Below are 10582 nucleotides of genomic sequence, written 5' to 3' on the forward strand. Positions count from 1 at the left end.
CTAAAATAGCGAGCCGGAACTAGGTCCTGGGTATTCTGCAAGGCATATAAGAATCTGGGCAGAGACATCATTTTGAACAATGCCGCCCGGCCCAGGAGGGAGAGCGGAAGCTTGCGCCAACTATCCACATCCCTCCGCAGTCGTTGGAGAGGCGGGAGTAAGTTGCAGTCATACCTCGCCTTAGGATTACTCGATATATAGATTCCTAGGTACTTGAAACCTTGTCCGGCCAGCTGTATGTTGCAGCCCCTAGGGAGGCGCGGCGTGTCACCCTTAAGAATGTAAAGGGAGGATTTGGCCAAGTTGATCACCAGGCCAGAGTAGCACCCGAACAGCCGGAGCACGTCGCACGCCACAATGAGCGACTTACAGGGAGAGGTAAGGTAGAGCAGGATGTCGTCCGCATACAGGGAGACCCTATCTTCAAAGCCCGGGGACCAGGTGATTCCATGCAAGTCAGGGTGTGAGCGTAACATAGCCGCAAGTGGCTCCAGAGCCAGGGCAAACAGGAGCGGAGACAAGGGGCAACCCTGTCTAGTACCACGGTGAAGCGCAAAAGAAGCAGACATGCGACCGTTAACTGTGACAGCAGCCAGTGGGCATGCATAAAGAAGTTGCACCCAGCCCAGGAAGCCCGGTCCAAACCCAAGCTTTGCTAGCACTGCCCATAGATAGCTCCACTCCAGGGAATCAAAGGCCATCGTGGCATCAAGGGAAGCAAGTACCGCCGGTTCCTTCAGAGCGTGAGCCCTGGCCATGACCCCATGCAATCGTCTCAGGTTGAGGGCAGTGTTGCGGCGGGGAATAAAACCTGATTGGGCCGGGTGTACCAGGTCACTGATTACACCGACCAGCCGATTAGCAAGTAGCTTAGCCAGGATCTTGGGCTCCGCGTTGAGGAGAGAAATGGGGCGGTAGGATCTGCAAACGTCCCGCGGCTTGCCGTCCTTGTGAGTGACCACTATGGTGGCCAGTTGCTGATCTAAGGGAAGGACTCCCTCTTCACGGGCCTGGAGGAACATATCTCTCAGATAAGGAGAGATCACATCCGGCCGGATCTTGTATAACTCAACCGGTATGCCATTGGGGCCAGTAGCTTTACCCGACCGCAAGGCGCGAATCGCCAAAGCAATCTCGTCCGCGGTTATATCTCGATCCATATCGGCACGGTCCTCTTCAGAAAGACAGGGGAGGTCAATCGCTGAGAGGAACTCAGCTGAATCGGTCTCGGAGCGGTCTGAACTGGCTGTATAGACACCCCGGAAATAGTCCGCAAAAGACTCGGCAATAGCGCTCGGGTCTGTGACCGCCACTCCGTCCTCACCCAGGATTTCCGGAACCACCCGGCTTGCCATCTCCCGCCTGTCCAACCAGGCCAGCAACTTGCCGGCCTTGTCGCCGACGTCATAAATGCGGCCCTGCTGCTCCTTGGCCAAAACCAGGGCAGCATTCTGAGCGAGATCATGGTACTCCGACTGTTTCAGGGAGAGTTCGTGTAGGAGAGTAGGGTCTGGCTCAGGCCCCAAACGGGACTCGAGATCCAAGACTTCTTCTTCCACATGCAGAAGGTTGGCATCACGAGCTCGCTTAGCCTCCGCGATGAGAGCTAGGGCTTCACCCCGCAATACAGTCTTGAACGCCTCCCACATGGTGACCGCCGAGCCAACGGAGCCCGCATTTTCAGTGAAATATAAGGCGATGGCCTTAGTCAGGAGCGCACGTGTCTTATGGTTGCGGAAATACCAGGGGTTCACCGCCACCGGACGGCTGGACAGGATAATACCAAAATCGAACGAGACCCACAACTGAGAGTGATCAGAGACGCCCCTTGCCAGATAGCGGGCCTCGGACACGGCAGGCGAATGCGCCGCCAGGGTGAGAACGTAATCTATACGGGACAGGCTCCCATGGGCACCGGAAAGGAACGAAAATTGGCGGAGCGCAGGATGCAGTAGCCGCCAACAATCCACTAGACCCATGGATTCAAGGAAGGACGGCAGCCACATTTGGGAACCCCGTAGGTCCCTCGGCGGCTGGCGATCAAGGGTGCCAGAGCAGACGGAGTTGAGATCGCCCCCTAGGATCAGCAAGCCCGAAGGCAGGGACAAGATGGCGCCACCAAGGTCTTGAAAGGTGCTAGATTGGAGGCCTGGGGGAACATAAACCGAAAGCAGCGCTAAAGATCGCCCCTCCCATCTTCCTGCCACAGCTGCGTAGCGTCCCCTTTCATCAAGCAACGTGACGTCTATTTCAAGGGGAAGGGACGCACGCACAAGGATGCCCGCCCCCCGGGAAACCGAGGAGAACCCAGAGTGGGCAACCATTTTGTAACCCTTACGATTCAGGGCCCTACAGGAGTTCCCCACCAAGTGCGTCTCTTGCAGAAGCACAACATCAGGCATGTGTATCTTTATCAGTTGAATTACCACCCCTCTCTTAACTCGGTCACCTAGTCCATTGACATTCCAGCTAAGCACTTTCAATTTCCTACCCCCCATCATCCAACAGCCCGCCCCACCCGACTCCAACCAACTCAATCATAAAGGTTACAGTAAAAAACACATTCCATTGCCTTAAGAAAGAGAAAGAGAAAGAACAAACGAACAATAAAACTTGCATAGTTGCACCCCCCACCCTGCACCCCTGCATATGACTAAAAAGCCCCCCCAACCAGCAGTGTGCCTGTCGCCCCATAACTACTCTACAAGAAGACACCCAGAGGAGTGAGGAATCTCCGCGAACACCCCCCGCCACCCTCCATGTACAGACAGGAAAGTTAATACGGTATCATAAAGCAACATCCGATAGTCGTGTGAGGTAGAAATAACAGTCGATGAATCACCCACTATAGAGCCAAGTCTCATAGGTCCGGGCCACCAGCAGCACCACCTTCATGTTCATCCTGAGCGTCTCGGCGCGGTGATAAAGTGTCCAGCCAGTCACTTACATTTTCAGCAAAGTCAAAGAAGAGGGCACGGCCCTCGTGTTCGATCCGGAGCTTGGCGGGGAATATCATGGAATATTTGAGACCCAGGTCCCGTAGTCTTCGCTTCACCCCGGCGTAGCTCTGGCGCTGTCGCTGCACCGTCCTGGTAAAGTCCGGATAGAAATGGACGTCGGCATTCTGGAACTTAAGCGGTCCCTGCCGTCTGGAAGCCTGCAGGACCGCGTCTCTGTCTCGGAAATTGAGCAGCCGGGCTACGATGGGTCTGGGTGCCACGCCCGACTTCGGCGGGCCACCCGGCACTCGGTGGGCTCGCTCCACCGAGAAAAAGTTGCTAAGGCCAGGCGGTGCCAGATGGGTCTTGATCAGGTCTTCCACGAGGAGGTCCGTCGCCGCCTCCTCTGACCCCTCCGGTACTCCGACAATGCGAACGTTCTGCCGCCTGGCACGGCTCTCAAAGTCCTCCAGCCGCCTTGAGAATTGCTCCGCAGTCCTCTGCAGGTTCCGGACCTCCGTTTGTAGGTCCGAGACGTCTCCCGTCAGACTGGATGTCTTGATGTCCAGATTCTTGACTCTATCATTAGTTTTACCCAAGTCGGCTCTAATGAGAGTCAGGTCGACGGCCATAGTGTCCACTTTATGCGTAAGGACCTCATGCTGTTGCTGCATGTCCGCCCTGAAACTTGTGATGGCCCCCATAATATCGCTCAGGGTGGGCTCAGAGCCGTCCGGCGAGCCCGAGTGCGGGATGTTCCTGGCAGAGGGACCAGTAACAGGCGGCGTCTTCAGTTGGGTATAGCGATCAATCCTGTTCTGTTGCTGCTGCGTTTTGCCGCGGACGCCTCTGTTCGATGTCTTATCGGGGTCCCCTTTGCCCGCCATGTTGGGTCCGAGAGAACAAAGGGTTATGCCAGGCAAGCCCGAGCCCAATGAGCCGGAGATTTGTACGGGCTGGACCGTAGGAGGCCGTCACAGGAATGCTCCGCTATCCAAAACACCTCGTTGTTGGTGAAGGCAGGCAGGCACTCCGCGGAGCGGCAGTGTGTAGTGGCGGAATCCGGAGAGACAATGGCACTGCACTGGCACGGAGTCCCACTCGACGTAGCTCAGCGTAGGAAACACCGATTCGTGATCTAAAAACGGTTCTCGCCTCAGTGGACCATCAGCAACAAGCATCCACCCTCGTGGATCAGGATTGCAGGCAGGATGATTGCGGAGGATCGGAGGGTCCGCGGAGCTCCGAGCTTACGCGGCCATCTTGGTTGCCCGCGAAGCTCCTCCCCCCCCCAATATCTGTTCTTAAGCAGTTTATTTGAACTATGTGTAATTTAATCCGGGTCTGACCAAAAGCTACTTAACCCCCAGTTTTGTGAACCACTTTTCAATGTAAGCCAGCCATGCTAAATGCGTGGAGTTTTTTATAGACATTATCTCTTTTAACGCCTCTCTGTAGTCAATTAGCTCGTCAGTAGACCATAGACTAACCCAGTATAGCAGAGGACGTAAAAGGGCATGGTCATCAGAACGGCGAAAGTTAAGGTCCCATAAAAGAGGGATAAGGGGAGTAGAACCAGGTACACCTAGGAGCTGTCTAATAAAATTATTTTCTGGAACTAAAAAGGTGCTTTTCGAAGTATGTCCCTACAGTTCTGCCCCATAAAGGGAAGCCGATTGCGCTTTGTACTTGAACAAACTAATTGCTGGCGAGATTTACTTAAAATTACTATTTCTATATTTCCTTAAAATAGGGCCTTGATTCTGGACTAATCTGATCTTTGAAATTTCTAATTGTGGTTTCCAAGTTGTTTTGCTATCTAAGGTGATACCCATGTATTTAAAACTTTGGACTTGCTCAATTTTTTCATTATTTATTGTGAACATTTTGTTAAAACCTTTATGTGGGTTGATTGTCATTATTTTAGTTTTCGAAGAATTGTTTTCAAGTTTCTTATCCTGGCAATACAACCTAAATTTGTTAAGAAGGTTCTGTAGTCCCTTAGGGGTTTGGGAGATTAAAATTGTATCATCCGCGAATAATAATGCCGGAACGGCTTGACCACACAGCTTGGGAGAGTCATGCTCGCAGCCCAAGAGGGTGTCTGGGATGTCATTAACATAAAGAGAAAATAGGGTTGGCGCCATAACGCATCCTTGCCTAACACCTTTCACTATATCTATTTTCTCATTTAGCTCCCCATTGGGGCCCCATCTCACTCTTGCATAATTATTTTCATGTTATCTAATCAGCTGTTGAAGAATGTTCCCAGGGGCACCCATATCATTTAGCGTTTGCCATAGTTTCCCCCTGGGAACAAGATCAAAAGCAGCTTTTAGATCAGCGAAGGCCACATATATGTGGGAGCTCTTTATCTTAATGTATTTCCAAAGTATGCATAAAAACCAAAAACCTGGTCCACTGTACTGATTTTCGCTCTAAAGCCAGCCTGGCACTTTGTAAGAATAAAATGGTCCTCGACCCGTGCATTAAGCCAACTATGAATTTGACGGGCAAAGATTTTTTGCAGAACATCGATCAAACTAATTGGTCGATAGTGTGATGGATTAGACCTATCGCCTTTCTTAAAAATTGTCACGATTTCTGCACCCTTCCAGGTCTCCGGGATTGGAGCCCCCCGTGCTATTTTATTTGTAAGCAAGTTAATATAGGGTGCCTAAATAAAATCCTTGTGCTTCCAGGGGTCCCCGGGTATTCTATCTGGACCTGGAGCTTTGCCTGATTTCACCGCCTTAATTGCTAGGATAGTGTCATTCAAACTAAATGTTAAAGGGCTATCATAAGGGGCTAGCTTAATTTGTTTTATTGCCCAATCTTCCTCATCTACTTCACAAGAGTAAAGCAGGGAGAAATGCTTAACCCATGTACTTTCCTCAAGGAATCTATCTTTTGACTCTGTAGCCCTTTTGGTGCCTCTTGCAATGAGGCTCCAAAAGGAAGTCCGGTCATTTGACTTACAAGCCTCAAGCAAATCTGACCATAGTCTTTCATCCCACTCTTTCTTAGCTAATTGGACGTTTTTTTTGTAATGAGTCCTTTTAGCTCTAACAACATCTAGTTGATTCCCCTTCACTGCTTTAATAAGATCTGTTTTAGCACTTCGGCAAGCTTTGTTATACCAGAGATTTTCCTGTGGGGGAGGATGGCGACCAGGTTCTAACTTTTTTTATAGCTTTCGTTAGGATTCCACCAAGTTAGGTAATTAATTCACCATGGGTTTCTATCATAGGGGAGTTATCAGTATCTGTATCAGCTAGCGGGGTCATGTGTTTGACAAAGTTGGTAAATCTGTTTAATGATTCCCTCGTTGCCCAAGACTACAGGCCACCTCCGAGACCTACGATTATTTAATTCTATAGGTTCAGGTGATGGTTTGGGATCTTTGCTATCCCTAATATTAGATGAGGCAAAGAGTAAATTCTGAGCAGTCAAGGAAAGTGGAAAGTGATCACTTTCTATACGCTTATCCACCATTATGTCCACCAGCGCTGGCCATAAGGCCAAGGAGACTAAAATATAGTCTAGGTGGCTTGAACAGCCCCCTCTAGTGAACATTGGCTGACTAGGACAGTCAGGGGGCAAGCGTCCGTTACATGCACGTAATCCATATTCCAGTGTCATACTCAGTACTTGTAGGGCATTAGTTGTGCAGGCTACTTTGTGATTTGCATCAACATAGGGGATGTAATTAGCGCTATCCTCATCCCTGTAAATGTCTTCCAAGCCCAATATGGGCTCAAAATTCCTATTAAAATCGCCACAGATAATCAACATAGGGTTGTGGCCTAGGTACGAAATGATTTTACATAGCTGGATTATTACTTCTGATTCCCTACATGGGTTATGCGGCCTGTTGTATATATTGATCACATAAAGTGACCCATTTTTTGGCTTTTTCAGTTCTATGATCAGAATATCTGGGCTATTTGAATCTATTTGTTTAAAAGTAGTCCCCATTGTGATTCTGGCCCATGTCATCAAGCCCCCAGAGGGTCTATCCCCATGTGTGTTTACAGCTGGGATAAAAAAGGACCTATAGCCAACTTTATGAACATTTTCTACCCCCCAGGTTTCTTGGAATAAAATAAGATCCCCATTTTCAAGGTATTGATGCCAAGCTGGGTCGGGTAAATTCTTTTTATTCCTGCGATGTTCCATGGAATTAATTTAGCTTCCCTTATTCTGCTACAATAAATCTGTCCTGAAACCATAGTAGCATTCCCACTGGTCCCTGATGTTACTAGATCTGTATTTGAAGAACGAACCACTAGGCTGGTTGGATCAATCGCTCCTAAGATACGTTCGGTACCACCCTTTATTCTAGGGATCGATGTTACGTCAGTGGGCGGATTACCCAGTACCTTTGGAAATTCTGGTAGTTCTTTTCCATAATAATTAAATGGATCTGGAATGTTTAAATTAAAAGGTTGATCAACGCCATTTGCCCTTCCCAGATACCATAGACTATTACAATCGTGTATCCTATTTTTCTCATGCATGGGATTATTGCTTTTGGGGTTCATTCTATGAACTAAAAGGTCACACATTCTAGGGGCATTATGTGGTCTATTATATGCCGAGATTTGATCCCTCTTGAGTCAGTCACGATCATTTAACCCTGAAAGAACACCAAACCTGTTTTCTAAACTAATCCCCCCAATCGTTAACAGGAGCACCTGTTTGTCATTGTATTCCACCCTGGCCTTGTAGTGTTAGGGTATGTCTTGGGATATGTCATGCTTCGCCGTTTTCCTTAAAAAATTCTAAAGTAAGTGGGATGATAGTACCACTCCTACGTTGAGGGGGGAATATATTTAACAAGACATTGGGGAGTACAGCCAAGTTAGAAAAGTTCAATACTATGCAATCTCCTTTAAACTTTTTGGGCTGTTCCCTATCCAGGCTACCCTTCTAGCCATCTTAATCTCCCCTGCTAACTGTTGTTTCCCCCAGGGAGCCATCTGCATATTACCTGACAGCCAGTGCAAAGCCTTGCTTATCAGGGATGTTGGAGATTCTGATTGGCCAGGTGCCAAAGAAGGTACATTTGCCAGTACCAACACCAAGGGTGAGGCTTCTACTATGAATTGTAAGTAATCTTTTTCTAAACCTGGTGTGGTCGTTACAGTTGGTCTTAGTAAGGAATCTTCTCTTATCTCTGGCTGGTTATATTCTGTTACTGGTACCTGTCCAAGGGGGATAGTCGGAGCCACGTTTTCACCTCCCTCTGTCCCACTCACAGTGTGCTCTTTATTTGTGTGGGCTAGATTTGAGACTAGGGTTGTTGTATTAGCCACCTCTTCCGCTATCTTGTTCTGGGCCCCACCCAATTTCTTTACTTCAGCAGTGAGTTTGTCTATTTTTGCCACCAGCGGTTTAATGATGGCCTTGATCTTAGTCGATCATGTCCGCTATCCTATTGAATAACTCATCATCCAGGATTTGTTTGTCACTATCTTCCCCATACCCCCTACTTTTATCCCTTGTTTTTACTGGTGATGCAACCCTTTTTCTCCCTGATCGTGACCCTCCGCAATTAGGCTGGATTTTTCTACATGTTCTAACCGCCCTAATTACAGGCACAGGGATGGGGGGGGGTTCCTCTACTATTGTGTCCACCTGTGTGGGAGAGTCTTCTACTAAAACATCGACCTGTTACTCGGGGTCAATTTCTTGATCAGTTTCTGGGTCAACCTCTAAAAGTACACTTTGATTAAAAGTTTCGCTCTCACGAAGATCAGTGTCAGGGACTTCGCTGCCTACAGCCTGAGATGGTATATCTATCCATGGAGAATTTGGAGGTGGGCTCAAGGAATGGAGAATGGGAGATTGGCTTAATCCTAGTGACTGCCTTCTTTCACTATTAATTTTTGTCCATAGTGTTAGACACAGTGGCAGGAATCTTTTTTGGCATACTGTATAATATTAATTACAGTGAGATTTCAATACCATACAATAATAATGTACAATACGAAAGGGTAAGACTAAATAGTGTTCCTTAGTAAGGTAATGATCATACACAATATGTCTTACTTTAAGGGGGTATCTTTATATCGGCACGGGCAGTGTGTCGTGCCCAGTCCAGTCACGGCCTGTCTCGGACTATCTAAGACTGTCCGCCCTTTGTCCGGTGTCCCGCTCGCGCCCCGCTGAGCGTTATGGGGGTGACTAAATAGGAGGAGCAGGGGGCGGGAAGAGACACCAGGTGCGCTGCGTTGGTCGTGCGTGGAGATCTCTGGGTCTCGCAGTCCCGGCCCCTGTGTGCAGGCAACGATGATACCAAGGTAGATTTCACTTCCGCAAAGCTAGCAGCAGAAGTGAGCGAATTCCGTGTTCCAAAGAAGGTGGGTTTGTCTTCCGCAGTGATAGCTCCTAGTAGCAGGGATATGCAAGTTCAATATCCGTGACCCAAAGAACAGCTATGTTCTTTGGGTCACATATGTTTTGTAAAAGGGAAAAAATAGCTCTAGCGGGACAAATATAAACAAATCTCCCAGTCCACTTTCTTCTTTGTGGCTGATGGAGGAATAAACCTCCTACTTTGTTCATATGACTTCGTTTTAGGGAAGAAAAAGGGGGGTATATTTTTTAATTACACACAATGAAAGAATTGCTGACCAGAATCTAGGGATGTACAAACTGTCAACACTCTACCTTAGAGTTTATTGATTACGTAGACAGAGTTGTAGAAAATTGTAGAACACCTAAAACATTGCGACTCACAATTGATTAAAATAAATTCTATACATGAGACTGTGAACAAAACATGAAATATACAAGCTGAAACAGGTATTCGCTGTAAGGCGGATCACTGGCCCTTGTTTGAGGGCATCCATAGAAGGAACCGTCTCCAGGTACCAGCAAAAGACTCTTATGAGCCCATGTAATGCATTCAAAAATTCAATTGACTGCGAACATTTTGTGGTCTCAACCCAGTTGGGGTGGATTTATTTTCTCATCAAATCAAGTGAAGACCGGTGCTGGTCCTGTTTGACAAGGGTCACCACATTTCAACCTCTACATTATAGCCTCATCTAGACGAAGCGGGACCGGAAACACCCAAAATTGCCATTAGGAGCTGTCACGTACAAAACTGTGTCCAGTCAGGGTATGCATGTCCCATCTGAGAGTATACCGTTTCTCGTACTTAATGTGGAGTTCCCCGTTGGGTACGAGAAACAGTATATTTGTCACAGTGAACTCCGTATTAGGAGCTAGGTTTACAGCTCCAGAGGACCCTCTCTAGCAGACCCTGCACCAAAACGTTTAGTTTGGCGATTCTACGTTCAGAGGGGAAGCCATTCGGGATCTCTCTCCCTTTCCTGCCGGGTGAGGGCTGGCTATGCTCTGTGAATCATTGACATTTACCCATACTTGCAGATGGGGCATGCATTACGTGACCGGATGCAGACTGTACATATAGGTCCTAATGGCAATTTTGGGTGTTTCCAATCCCGCGCCATCCTGATAAGGCCCTAATTGAGAGGCCGAAATGCGTCCACCCTTGTCAAACGGGACCAGCACATTTCTTCACTCGATTTGCTAAGAAAAGAAATTACCCCAACTGGGTTAAGAACACATATTTAATGTTTGCAGCCAATTTAATTTTTGAATTCATTAGA

This window comes from Lissotriton vulgaris, chromosome 3_1 (genome assembly GCF_964263255.1).
Source record: "Lissotriton vulgaris chromosome 3_1, aLisVul1.2, whole genome shotgun sequence".
NCBI classification, from domain to species: Eukaryota; Metazoa; Chordata; class Amphibia; order Caudata; family Salamandridae; genus Lissotriton; species Lissotriton vulgaris.